Raw genomic sequence first — 13,259 nt, forward strand, 5'->3', positions numbered from 1 at the left:
CTGAATCCTTAGCTGAGTTCTAGATGGCAGCTCCTCCTGAGGCTGGGAACGGGCATCAAATCACTTCAACCACATTCTACTGATTATTAATAAAGTCACAAACCCAGCTCACATTTAAGGGGAAGGGTCTACACAAAGGCATGAATACAGTCAGGTATGGCTCATTGAGGACCACCAATGTACCAGACCACTACAACTGTTAATGCTTTTTATGTCCAGCTTAAAAATTCATTGACTGCTACAAGATCATTAAGTTATTTTATGTTGTATTTTTAAAGCTTTTTGTTTTACTTTTTTTTTGGTTTTTTTTTTGCCGCACAGCACGGACATGCAGGATCTTAGTTCCCCGACCAGGGATCGAACCCGTGCCCCCTGCAGTGGAAGCATGGAGTCTTAACCACTGGACCGCCAGGGAAGTCCCTGTTTTCCCTTTCACATTTAGATCTACCATCCATCCGGAATGAATGTTTGTGATCGATGCAAAGTAGGAGTCAAGATTCATTTCTTTCCCATGTGGACACCCAATGTATTAAGAAGACCAATCCTTGTACCATTGCTGTACAGTGCCATCTTTGTTATAAATCAAGTATCCATATATGTTTGTGTTTATTTCTGGATTTTCTATTTTGTTTCATTAGTATATGTACTGTGGCTGCCCCTGTTCCAGTCTGTCTTGATTACTGTAGTTATGTGAAAAGTCTTGATAACCAGTAATGGAAATCTTACAATTTTGTTCTTCTTCGTATAAGATTTTCTTGGCTTTTAGCATTTTTACAAGTTCATTAAAATATAATAAGATAATAAAAGGATAATGAGATTGTTGTGGATTGAATTGTGCCCCCCAAAAGATATGTGTAAGTCCTAACTCTCAGTGCCTCAGAATGTGACCTTATTTAGAAATAGGGTATTTGCAGATGTAATCAGGTTAAGCTAAGGTCAGATTGGAGTAGGGTGGGCCAATACGTAGGGTGGGTCCTACTCCAATATGAGTGGGGTTCTTATAAGAAGAGGAGAAAGCAGATACACAGAATGGGAAGGCCATGTGACAACGGAGGCAGAGATTGGAGGGATGCAGCAGCAAGCCCAGGGACATCAAAGGGTAATGACCACCACAAGTTAGGAAGGGGCAAGGGAGGATTCTCTCCTACAGGTTTCAGAGGAAGCAGGGATGCGGTGACATCTTGATTTCCAACTTCTAGACTCCAGACTGTGAGATAGTAAATTTCTTTTCTTTTAAGCCACCCATTTTGTGAGATCTTGGTACAGTAGCCCCAGGAAACTAATACAAAGATGTTATAGCAAACAACTTTTTTCTAATAAATTCCAAAATTTAAATGAAATAGACACATTCCTAGGGCAACACACTTACAAAATTGACACAAAAAGAAATCAACGTTTTGAAATCCTGTATCTATTAAAGAAGCTGAATCTGTAATTTAAAAAAAGTTTGTCCACAAAGAAAACTATAGACCCAGATGACGATTTACCAAACTTTAAGAGACGCATTTTAAATCGTCAGTAATGTGGAGAATTGTTCAAGGTTAGAGTACAAGATCCCAGGCAAAAATGATGTGGACTTACATTCTTTCAGTGAAAATGGGTATGATAAAGAGAGGATGGATAGAAGAGAGATTAGGAAGAGAAGGCAGAATCAATAGAATTTGTGGATGTTCTAGACTTGAAGGAAAGATGATAGAGTGACATCCTTGCTCAGGTGTCTTGCTTGGACACCTAGGTCAGTAGTTGTGACATTCACTGAAACAGAGAGCATGGAAAGTACAGCTGAAGGAGGGGATTGATAGGAATTGAAATTTGACCTCTTGAAGTTGAGGGGACGCTCCAAGGGCAGATGTTAGATACTGGATCTGTAGTTCAGGAGTGCAGTGTTGCTTTGGGATACAGACTTAAGGGTTAGGGGCCCACTGAGTGATGTTTGAAGCTATGAGAATGGCTGAGATCCCCCCAGGCAGGAGCATTGTCAGAAGAGAAGAGGCCAAGGACAGAAGCCTGAGGAACATAAAGACCTATCGGTTGTCAGTCTGAAAGCTATTACAATTAAAAACAAAACCAAGGGACTTCTCTGGTGGTGCAGTGGTTAAGAATCCGCCTGTCAATGCAGGAGACACGGGTTCGAACCCCAGTCTGGGAAGATCCTACACGCTGTGGAGCAACTGAGCCTGTGAGCCACAATTACTGAGCTGGGACGCCACAACTACTGAAGCCCGCGCACCCTGAAGCCCGCGCACCGCAAGGAAGAGTAACCCTTGCTCGCTGCAACTAGAGAAAGCCCGTGCACAGCAACAAAGACCCAATGCAGGCAAAAATAAATAAAATTTTAAAAATTAAAAAAAAACAAAGCCGAAAGAAAACAAAACTGCTATCCAACTAGATCGAATGATAAAGTAAAATTGTTATTATGCATAACAAGTGGTCTCAAGGTAGGGGGACTATAGGGTTGGTTGACAGGTGAAAAGGATCCTATATTCATTTCCTAGGGCTGTCATAACAAAGTCGCACACATTGGATGGCTTCAAACAACAGAAACTTGTCTTACAGCTCTGGAGGCTAGACGTCTAACATCAGCTGTCATCAGGACCACGGTCCCTCCCACATTAAAAGATCAGTGGCTGCCAGGGCTTGTGGAGGGATGGTGGGGGGATGAATAGGCAGAATACAGAGGATTTTTAGGGTAGTGAAACTACTCTGTAGGACGCTATAGTGCTGGATACTTCTGTCCAAAGCCCTAGAATGTACACAGCAAGAGTGAAGCCTGAGGCAAACTATGGGCTCTGGGTATGGGATGTGCCAATGTAAGTTCATCGATTGTAACAAATGTACCACTCTGTTGGGGGATGTTGATGATGGGGAAGGTTATGTGTGGGGCGGGTAGAGGGGTACAGGGGAAATCTCTGTACCTTCCACTTAATTTTGCTGTGAATCTAAAACTGCTCTAAAATAACTCTTCTTTTAAAAAAGTATATTTATAGCCATGACTTATACCCGCCTACACGTCTATACCTGGAGATACACTTGCTTCTAGCATTGCATATAAACATACACACACTTTTCTCCCTGTCTACACGTCTTTCTAGCAGCTACTGCAGAAACAACGGGAGGCACAGAATCTCCATCGGCGACGCTGATGTATACAACTTTCTCTCCTTATGTAAGTGAGAGGTGTGTCAGACCAGGTCCTCTGAGAATCAGATGCCAAAATGGGATTCAATGTGCAAGCATTTTACTAGGGGGAATGCCCGTGAGGGGAACTGGGGAGGGAGACAGGGATGGCGGCGAGAGCTGTCAGACTGCTCGGTAAGTAAGTCTGGTCTGAGGGAAGGAGAGAGGGAAGGAGAGAGGGAAGGAGTCTTCCTGGACTGAGGGAAGGAATGAGGGAAGGAGTCTTCCTGGACGGCCCTGCAGCAGAGGAAAGGTTTGGCAAGGCTGTCGGGGAGTCCTCCAGCCCCTTGTTCATCAGAGGAATCCCACCTCCCAGGAACGGGCCTCTCTTAGCATCCCGGGGCAGCCAGGGGCAGCCCTTGGGAGGCGTGGCCTTGGCACCAACACTGCTTTCAGAGCAGCACCTGGGGCCCTTGATCAATTACCCTCAGCGTAGCTGGCAGTCCAGGGGTAGGGCGTTCTCATGGCTACCCTAAGAGGTGCCCTTTTTTTTTTGCACTTAATCTAATCACTCCAGATTAAAAAACAGAAAAACAGGTCATAGTTGGAGAATTCCCCAGGAGACAGCATCGCCTGTGTGGTCGTCTCTGTCACCAAGGCTTTTCTAGATGGAGCCTCTGCTCAGAGAGGCCCTCCAGGTTGGCGCCTCAGGAAGGCCAGGGCTGTCCGAGAACTTGGCTTGTGCTCTACTCCAGGCATGCCTTGGGGAGCCCTGGCTAAGCTTACTGCTGCTGCTTCCTGGCTGCTTTCGGGGAAGATTTCCCTGCTCAAGCACAGGAGAGGCCAGGACACTCTTGGCTGGTGTCTTCGGGGACCCAAACCTCAGATCAGGGACACAGTGAGTGGGGAATGCCCACTCAGGGATTCCCCATCATGTCTCCCTCTCCCTGGGGTCCATGACTTTGTGGCAGAGCTGCCGGTCCAGCCCTCATCAGAACACAAGGAACGGAGGGCGGCCAACCAGGCCAATGGCTCAGTGTGAATCATCTTGTGTCCAAGGCCGAGTTCCACTGATGAAACTGCAGAGAGCCACAGTGGCCCAAGCCCAGTACTGTACAGATGAAAGTCTTGTTTATGCGAAAGATATATCTACAGAGGGAGCAATAAACTGCAAAGCAAAGTATGAAGGTTTGCAGCAAATGCTATAAAGTTTTATATTCCTGAAAACTAGGGATAAAAGATATAACCATTTAAAGCAAAGTGGATAAAAGGGGCTTCCACACGATTGTAAAACAGCCTTATAATAGCTAATTGCTAGTTTCTTATTACAGCGGAGAGAGTCAAAATAGCCTTTAAAATACCCGTCGTTGGAAAGTGGGAGGGAGAGAGGACAAGGACAGGAGGGAGTGACCTGCCAGAAAGGGTTTGGGTCCCAGTCCCCAAGGGGTCTCAGAGGAGAGACCACTGTCATCCCTGCAAGGCGGTCCTGTCCCCAGTACAGAGGGCCTGAGGGCCTGTCCAACGTTCCCATTCACTACCGCAGAGACCTTGAGTGACTGTGGACAAGTCATCTCGCTGCCCTGGGCCACAACATCTTCTTAACCAGGAAGAGAGTGCACGATGACCTCGCAGGTGCTTCTAGCTCTGGTACTGTCACCACTGTCCACCCGGGGCCTCCACATTCCAGGCACCGTGTTAGGAAGGTGGCGGGGAGGACGGCTAAGATTCTGAGAATGGTGGAGAAGATCATGGCAATTCCATGTAATATGTTGTGGAACAGAGGTATGCGTGGGTGTGACGGATGCTCTAAGAGCTCTCAGAGGAGATGACGTCTGAGCTGCCTTTGGGGGTTGAGTAGGAACTTGCCAGAATGACATACTAGGCAGAGTGACTAGCATGTGTAAAGGCCCATGACCAGAGCTTCCTGAGTGGGGTCCGTGTAAGTGGTGCCCGTGGGTTTATACAGTGCACAACCTGTGCAGCCTGACGCAGGCATCCTATGAAGCTGGGGCCCAGGTGCATGCAGAGGATGGTGAGGTTGGTCCCAAACCCCAGCAGGCACTGCAGCAGACCTTCAGCTTTGGACCTCTCAACCCACCCGCATTTCCCACCGCCTCCCTTATATCAGGCCCCTTAGGGGTGCTACTGTTTAAATGTGGCCTGACCCCATGGGATCTCTGTTGTACTCCCAAACTCTGGAGAACCCCCGGGGAACTATCAGAAAGCTAGGGAGCAGCCCAAATCCATTTCCCCCTTCAGCAATACAATTGCTCTTTCTTTTTACTCTGCAGGAGGACATATGGGTTTCCTCCTCCACAAACGGGATGATTAACGAAAAGTAAACTTTTAAGGCAATGGTTTACCCCAGGATTCCTTGTCAATCCAGCCCCATTTAGCCAACTTCCAACCCCATGGGGCACATCCCCTGCCAGCAGTGCTCCTTCCACACTGCACCCCACCCCACATACAGGCACTGGGCAGCAACTCCTGCTTCGGGGTTGGAGGGAGTCCCCAGGACCTGCCCTTCAGCCCTTCAGATGGTGGAGATGGGGACCCTTGGAGCCCCTCCCGGCCTGCCTCTGCCTGCCCGGCACCGCTTCCTGCTCCAGAATCAGCCCATCCTTCTTCCTGGGGGCAGGAGGGCAGAGGCCGAGCTAGGACCCTACATAGCTTTGCTGAGGACATGCGGCATTTGACCCGTGACCCTACAGGAAATCCTTCCAACCTCTGAGGCAAACCTCAGGAGGAAAACCATGACCCCAGAGGGAACAAAGGGCAGTGCTGTGCCTCTCCTCCCCTCCCCCAGCCCAAGATGGCTCAACTCTGAAACATGCAGGAGTGAAAGCATTCGCAGCCGACCAGCCCGGCTCAGGTCTCAGCCATGGAAGGGGGCCGGGGAATCCGTAAAGAGGTAAGGTGCATGCATGCATCCTGCTTGCCCAGGACAGTCCAGGTGTAATTAATAACAGCACCTCCATTTCCAGGACAGAAGTGCTCTGGTCTGGCTGATAATTACAGGATCATCCTAGCAGAAAGGGACTCACATAGAATCCGCACCACCACCCCCTTCATTCATCCGAATATTGAGCTTCCACCCTGAGCCTGGCACAGGTCTGGCCCTGGAGATGACGAGGCAGGCAGTCCCGGCTGTGGGAGCTCACGGATTTTGACAGCTACAGCGCCAAACCAGCTATGACACAATGTGGACGTTCTGGGGGCAAGTGATTCATTCTCTTAAAGGATCTGAGAAGGTTCACCGAAGAAGTGACATCAGGGGTTTCAATGGCCAATCAGCCTCCTTAAGGCCACTCCGCCCACATTCTCCACTCAGCCCCGCAGAGTTACTCTCCCGCCCAGATTCTCCCATGCCGTTTAGGCTGCCTGGGTCTCTCTTATGCCTTACTCCCTGCGCCTCACCCAAACTGGCAGTGACGGGAGAGGTAAAAAGTAGATTAGGGAAGGGGTTGCAGGTCAGAGCTCCCATCTGCACAGCAGATGTCTGTTTCCCCCACCGCAGCTCATCCACTCGTTGGCCCACTAAATGCCAAGCGTGGGCTACCTGCCAGCGCAGTGTGAGTGGTGAACAGGACGAGAAACACCGGCCTTTGGGAACTTACAGGCTGGGAGGCAAGATAAATGCTCAACAAATCACCCGACAATAAAGAAATGCCTCACATTCCCTGGGAGAGGGACGAAATGGCGGGGATGGGGGGTTAGCAATGGGAGAAGCACGTCGCTCACCTTCACAAGACTTTTGAGGGGTGAACCTTTCATGGGAATTTTAAGCCCAATGACAAACCCATCTGGCAGATGGATTTGAGTTTCATTAGTGAGAGCCAGAAAAATGAGTCCTTGGGTGAAAAGGGCAGGGGGTGGATATGTCAGCAAAGAGAAGAGGATAGAGCACAGAGCTGGAGCCTCAGGCCAAGATGAAGTGTCACCCAGATGGAAAGGCAGGATTTCCTGGACCCTGACCTGGGAAGGTCCTCCAGAGTTTACTCTATCCAACCCCCTGCCTGTACTGCTTTCTCAAAGAGGGTGGATCAGGAGAAGCGGGGTGGGTGTCTCTGTTGAAGTCTTCGGAGGGAGATGATTCTGCACCCCATTCTGGGTTTAACACCTCTTGCCTCAAGAAGCCCCAGGAAGATGAGAAAACTCTGGGAGTTGCGGGCGTTGGGGAAGGTGCTGCCTTGGCCTGATCCTATATCTCCTACCAGGCTGGGTCCTGGTTTCATTGCTTTCATGTCCCCTTCCCCTAAGGTCATAAAATAGCTCAAACTCATCACCATAAAGTTATTGCACAAATGAACACTGCCTAATGGACAGTATTATTTCTTATATAGTGTTAATTAAATAGGTCTGAAGTGGACCACACCTCATTTTTCCTGTGCAAGGGCCTGGGCAGGAAGCTTCTAGATTTACGCATAAAAGCAATAAGAATACTGTAGTTAAAATTTATCAAGCACTTACTTTGCACTGGACCCTTTACTTGCATTGCTTCTTTTACTCCTCCCCAAAATCCCGTAAGGTAGGTATCGTTAAGTGTGTCTATTTTACAGTTGAGGAAACTGAGGCACAGAGAAGCTAAGCAACTTTGCCCGAGATCTCACAGGGTAGTGGGCAGAATGATGGCCCCCCCTCAGAGATAACTACTTCCTAATACCCAGAACCTGTGATTATGTTGCATTACAAGGTAAAAGGGTCTTTGCAGTTGTGATTAATTTAAAGATCTTGAGGTGGGGGTTTATTCTGGCTCATCTGGGTGGGTCCATTGTATTCACAAAGGTCTTTATAAGGGAAAGAGGGAGGCAAAAGGGACAGAGAAGGAGATGTGATGAAGCAGAGAGATCTGAAAGATATTACACTCCTGGCTTCAAAGCTGGGGGAAGGGGCCAGGAGCCAACCTCTGAGTCTCTAGAATCCAGGAAAGGCAAGGAAACAGATTCTCTCCTAGAGCTTCCAGAAAGAACGGAGCCCTGCCGGTGCATTTTGGACTTCTGACCTCGAGAACTGCAGGATAGTAAACTTGTGTTTTTAAATTGGTAATTTGTTACAGCAGCAGCAGAAAACTAATACGCACAGCTAGCATGGGGCAACAGCAAAGTTGTGGGTGTTGCCCTAGGATGGGTAAAGAAATCATGTCATTAACCCTATTTGGGACCGACATCATCTCTTCAGTCCTTATCCCAGAGTCACTGGACGGGTGTCTCCCAGGGTCCCGCCTTCCTCATCTAACTACAGACCCCCACGCCCACCCCTACACACACCTCCCCAGCTCCTGCTCTGGGCAGCCCCTTACTCTCACTCTTCTTTTCCTAGGACAATTGAGGAGCATCTCAGAGCCAGTGTGAAGGGGGATGGAGTTGGGGTCCTAGAGACATGGGCAGAAGAGAAAGGCAGAGAGTCATCCGTGGAACTTACATGTATGGGTTTTGCGTAAAACAACTTCTTCACCATCAGGCATCAATATCTTCATCACATAAGCAGAAAGGGGAAAGTAAACTAAGTGTGCAGCTTAGTGTGGGGTCCAGGCCTGAGCACAGAAGCAAGAGGGGCCGTTGTTCGGGGATGAGTACTGGCACAGCCTCCGCCCAGAGCAGCAGAACAGGGCACCAAGCAGTCTGAAGCTGATCCTTAGTGCTGGCCAAAAGGAAGGGGCTGGCCTTGAGAAAAGGGGACTCAGAGGCTCCTGAGGAGGGCTGGGGCATTTGAGGGGGAAGGGGGGAGAGAAGGGGGCAAAAAAAGTTTGCCTTATCCCTTCGATAGAATAGCTGGACTTTGCTGCCACCTTGTGGACAGAATTTAGAAGGACCGGGTTGTGACTGTCCTTGGCCCAAGTTTGACGTCCTATTCCGGGCCTTACAGGATGGTACTTCTTTCTGAGTCTTGAGTGGGGGGTTCGCCCAGACACACGGAAGTGAGTCCTAGGCTCCCATGGTCCTGGATGTCATGTTCATGATGTGTCCCCCTGCCAGGAATTTAGGTCTCTTTGCAGACGGGGACACAGGAGGTGGAATTGAATAGGAGAGACCCAGCCAGGAGCAGGATGATCCCCCCAAGCTGTGCCCAGTATTCACATGCTTTCCCAGAGGAGGAACCCAAAGCTGTAGTTTTAGGGAGGAACTCTGTACAAAGGAGCCTGGGAATGCACAGGGGCGAGCGAGGCTGAGTGGGTAGTAATAGGAGAAAAAGGGACAGGAAGGTATGGGACACAGAGATATGAATTCAGCCTGGTGTGGATAGAACTTTATTCCCTGCTGGCCTTATAGTGAATGACCAGCTCACTTCACCCTGCCCACCTCTAAAATGGAGCCAACAAGGAAAAGGGAGACGTTCCTACCCATTCAGAATGTGATGTGAGCAGACCAAGGAAGGGCCCCTAAGCCACTAGACATCCCTCTACTCCAGCCTCATGACTTCCCTGGGCTTTGGCCCCATACTGAGAGTATGGTGCCCCACAGCACCTATGAGCAGGTACTAATGTGCGCCCATTTTTCAGATGAGAAGGTTGAGGCACAGAGGAATTAAGTGCTTGTCCAAGGTTTCACAGCTAGCATGTGATGGGGCCAAAATTCAAATTTGGGGTGGCCCACTCCACATGGCACTCTGATATTGTGCCCAATAAATGTATTGCAGAAGGAATGGGAGTGGCCATGCTTCTGGTGTCCTAGCTCTGGTTCCCTCCCAACTTGAGTTTTGACAGTGGAAATTGAGGCAGATCTTCTCCCTGCTCTGCCCCTTCCCAACTTAGATAAAAGTCTCTCTTTTTCTTTTTTTGCGGTACGCGGGCCTCTCATTGTTCTGGCCTCTCCCGTTGCGGAGCACAGGCTCCGGACGCGCAGGCTCAGTGGCCATGGCTCACGGGCCCAGCTGCTCCGCGGCATGTGGGATCCTCCCGGACTAGGGCACGAACCCGTGTCCCCTGAATCAGCAGGCGGACTCTCAACCACTGCGCCACCAGGGAAGCCCTAAAAGTTTCTCCTTAAAGGCTTCTAGGAAATGAGTTCCATTCCTTCCCTTTCAGACTCCCAATCTCATTCATGTCAGGAATATGGCTCTCAGGAAGTCCTTCTTGCAGTCTAACCTCCCACCCCTCCTCCTGCAGGTCAAGCCCAGATATAAGGTCCCAGATAGGAGAGAGAGAGGATGTGAAGCAGGCTTCTGTTTCCGAGAAGAGTGTTCTTGGTCTCTAAAAGCAGGGTTTCATTCTCTAACCGTGACAGTCAGGGCTGGCCAATCACAGGCCTTAATGGGAGAGCTTAAATTATAGAGGACCAAGTTAGAGGAAAGAAGAAGAAGAAGAAAAAAAAAACCCGCCCAACTCCCAACCCCTGGTACTGCAGCTGATAGGTAATTATCTGTTGTTTGTGTGCACTGTTGGGGCTCCAGCTCTGACTGCCCAGGATGGACATTGCGGTCTGGGGAGAAGCCCACTGAGTTGGTGTCAGGTCAAGGCGATTGAGAGGGGCCCCGGCCAGACCGTTCGCGACTTATTCCCCCCCTCTTCCCCCCCTCCACTCCCCTCCAATCAGGGGAGGAGCTGCCCTCTCTTGCCCGCCACCCGTCCCCCAACACTCGGAGGAGAGAGGGAGTGATTAGCATGGGGCATTGTCCTTGGATAATGGGCCCCAGCTGCCGCTTGAAAGAAGAGACAAAGCGCCGGACCGCTCCACAAGCATTATCCCCTCGTTAAATCTCTGTTATTAGATTAGATTCAAAACGTATTGATTCAGAGGCTGGAGGGAAGTGAGGGAGGGAAGGAGGGGAATCTGGCTGGGGAATGTTGAACCATACCTCCCCACTGACTCGTCCTCCCCCCTACCCCACCAGGCAAGTTTCCCTCCTATTCTCTCAGTGAAATCTCCCCTAAGCCCACATCCTGACTCTGAGCTCAGCTACTCTCCCTAGACCCTCCCAAGAGCCGCGGAATGTCCACTCTTGTGAGGGGCCCTGGGGTCGCTGAGCAGAGATGGCCATTGCCTAGGAGGTGAGGCAGCCTCCCTGGGATGGTGGCGGTGGACTCCACAGCTTGGAGCACCATACAGGGCGGTTCAGGCTGGGCACTTTCAAGATCTTTAAGGGAGTCTTTTGAGGAGAAATGACAGGTTTGGAAAGCTGCGTGGATGGGAAAGAAGGTGAGAAGCGGGACTATTCGTAGGTGAATGGAGAAGGCTGCAGGAGAGGAGTGGAGATGAGACAGAGAGAACCAGGGTGCTTCCCAGAAGCACTTGTAAAGACATGGGCGGTTTCTGGTTTTCTCTCTCTGCCTAGGACACAAGGAGAGGGACGGAGCTGAAGTGGCAGGAGGAAGGAAGCAAGCAAGTTCTGGGAGAGATAACAGGTGAGAGGGAGCTTCTGGGTGTTCTCATATCCCAAACTGGGTAAAGGTCTCCTTGGGAGGAGCCCAAGCTCAATACTGACGGACAGGGGTTAGTACACCGGGGGATCCTCTGGCCCTGGGTCTCAGTTTCCCATCCCTGGGCAGCGCGGCCTGGATGCTGCATTGATGAGCTGATTGGCTGTGGCTAGTGGAGCGGAAGACGTTACATGTGGTGGCTCACGCTCGGGTTGCTTGATTGGCTGCCTCAGTGCTGGGCTTGTTACCCCATTGATTGTGGGTGAAGAGTGGGGAGGGGGAGATGGGGAATCAATAGGTTGATTAGTGTCTTACTAGCTCTCTGGTTGGACACCTTGTCAACAGCCACCCACTTACTGATCGGTGGTGCATCGACCATTCCAGACTGTCCAGCTTTCTCCCTCTCTCTGGCCTGAGACGTGAGAATCACCCAGCAGCATGACTGGCCCAGCAGGGCCAAGTGGAGAGTGGAGCGGGACAGCTTTGATCCCAAGGCCAGGCTCCCAGGTATGGGCTGCCAGGACCATCTTGAGAGAGTCGGGACGAGCAACCCTCATCTTTAGCCCAAGCTGCGCTTAGCAGGAGGCAACAATTGTGAATGGGAGCCAATCTCCAGCCCCACAGTCTCCTGCTTTTTGCTGGGAAACCCTGATACCTATCCATCAGCAAAACAAACAAAAATCCTTAACTAATATCAAGAGCACATACGTCTGAGGTGGAAGTAGCAGATGAAACCTCATTCCAGGTCAATTTACGAACCAGCAGCTGGACAGACAATATTTAATGAGTTCTTTCGGCATGCTGGGGAAACTGGGGTGAGAAGAAGAAGCTCAGAGAAGCTAAACCAGACGAGCCTGCTTCCTCAGCCTCTAGGCTTTTTCAGACATGAAGCTCTCAAGGGCCTAAGGTTCTGCCCTCCGTCCAGCTTCACTGGATGGTCTAGAAACTAGAGCTGCAGAGTTTGGGATCAGGGAAAGTATAGGTTCAGGTGATCCATACTGAATCCCTTGTAGTCGACCAGCCTTGAAACAACTCATCCCAGGTATTTGGGGGGGTCCTTTTCTTTCAGCCTTGTAGAATTCAGTCCCTAAGAGACAGGCACCCCAAGACAGGGAAAGAGAGAAAGCTGGAATGAGAAAGGGAGAACCAGAGAAAGCCTCAAGCAAACATGGCAAACATGAAGCCATCATTCTTGGTGGTTCCGGCATTCCTTTCCTCTGAATGCTTGTTAGGTGGATGGAGTGATAGAGTTGGGATGCTCCTTAGCATGTCTTAAATCCTGATGTGTGGGAGAGGGGCCAGGATCTGAGATGCAAGATCAAAGACCGTGCCCCGGCCTCTGCCTCCATCATGGTCCTGCTTTCTGGTGGATGTGCCAGGGGCCGGCCGCTGAGAATTCCCAGAGGAGAAACATAAACTCAAGACTTAGCAGTTTCTGCTTTCAAACACCGAACCAGTGGGTGCTGGCTGTGGTGCCGATGTTCTTGCAGGGAGAGAGCTGGCTTCCAGCTTCACCAAGAGACCGTGAGCCCAGAATGATGGCAGGACCGTGTAGACCCTTCCAGCATCTTTCCAGGAGGTCACAGAACTGAGCACGCTCCTCCCCACCTCTGCATTGTGTTCATGGTCCTGACCCTCACACCTTGAATCCCACCTCCTATTGTTTCTTTTTCAGAACAGCCACTGTTTGGTCACTTCTTAATTCCTTGGGGCAGAGGGCATCGTACATCTGGAACCACAGATAATTCCCCAACCTCATTTCCACCAGTAACTTCAGACCTCGTCT

Source organism: Grampus griseus, assembly GCF_964374135.1.
Source record: "Grampus griseus genome assembly, chromosome: 8".
In the NCBI taxonomy this organism is placed as follows: domain Eukaryota; kingdom Metazoa; phylum Chordata; class Mammalia; order Artiodactyla; family Delphinidae; genus Grampus; species Grampus griseus.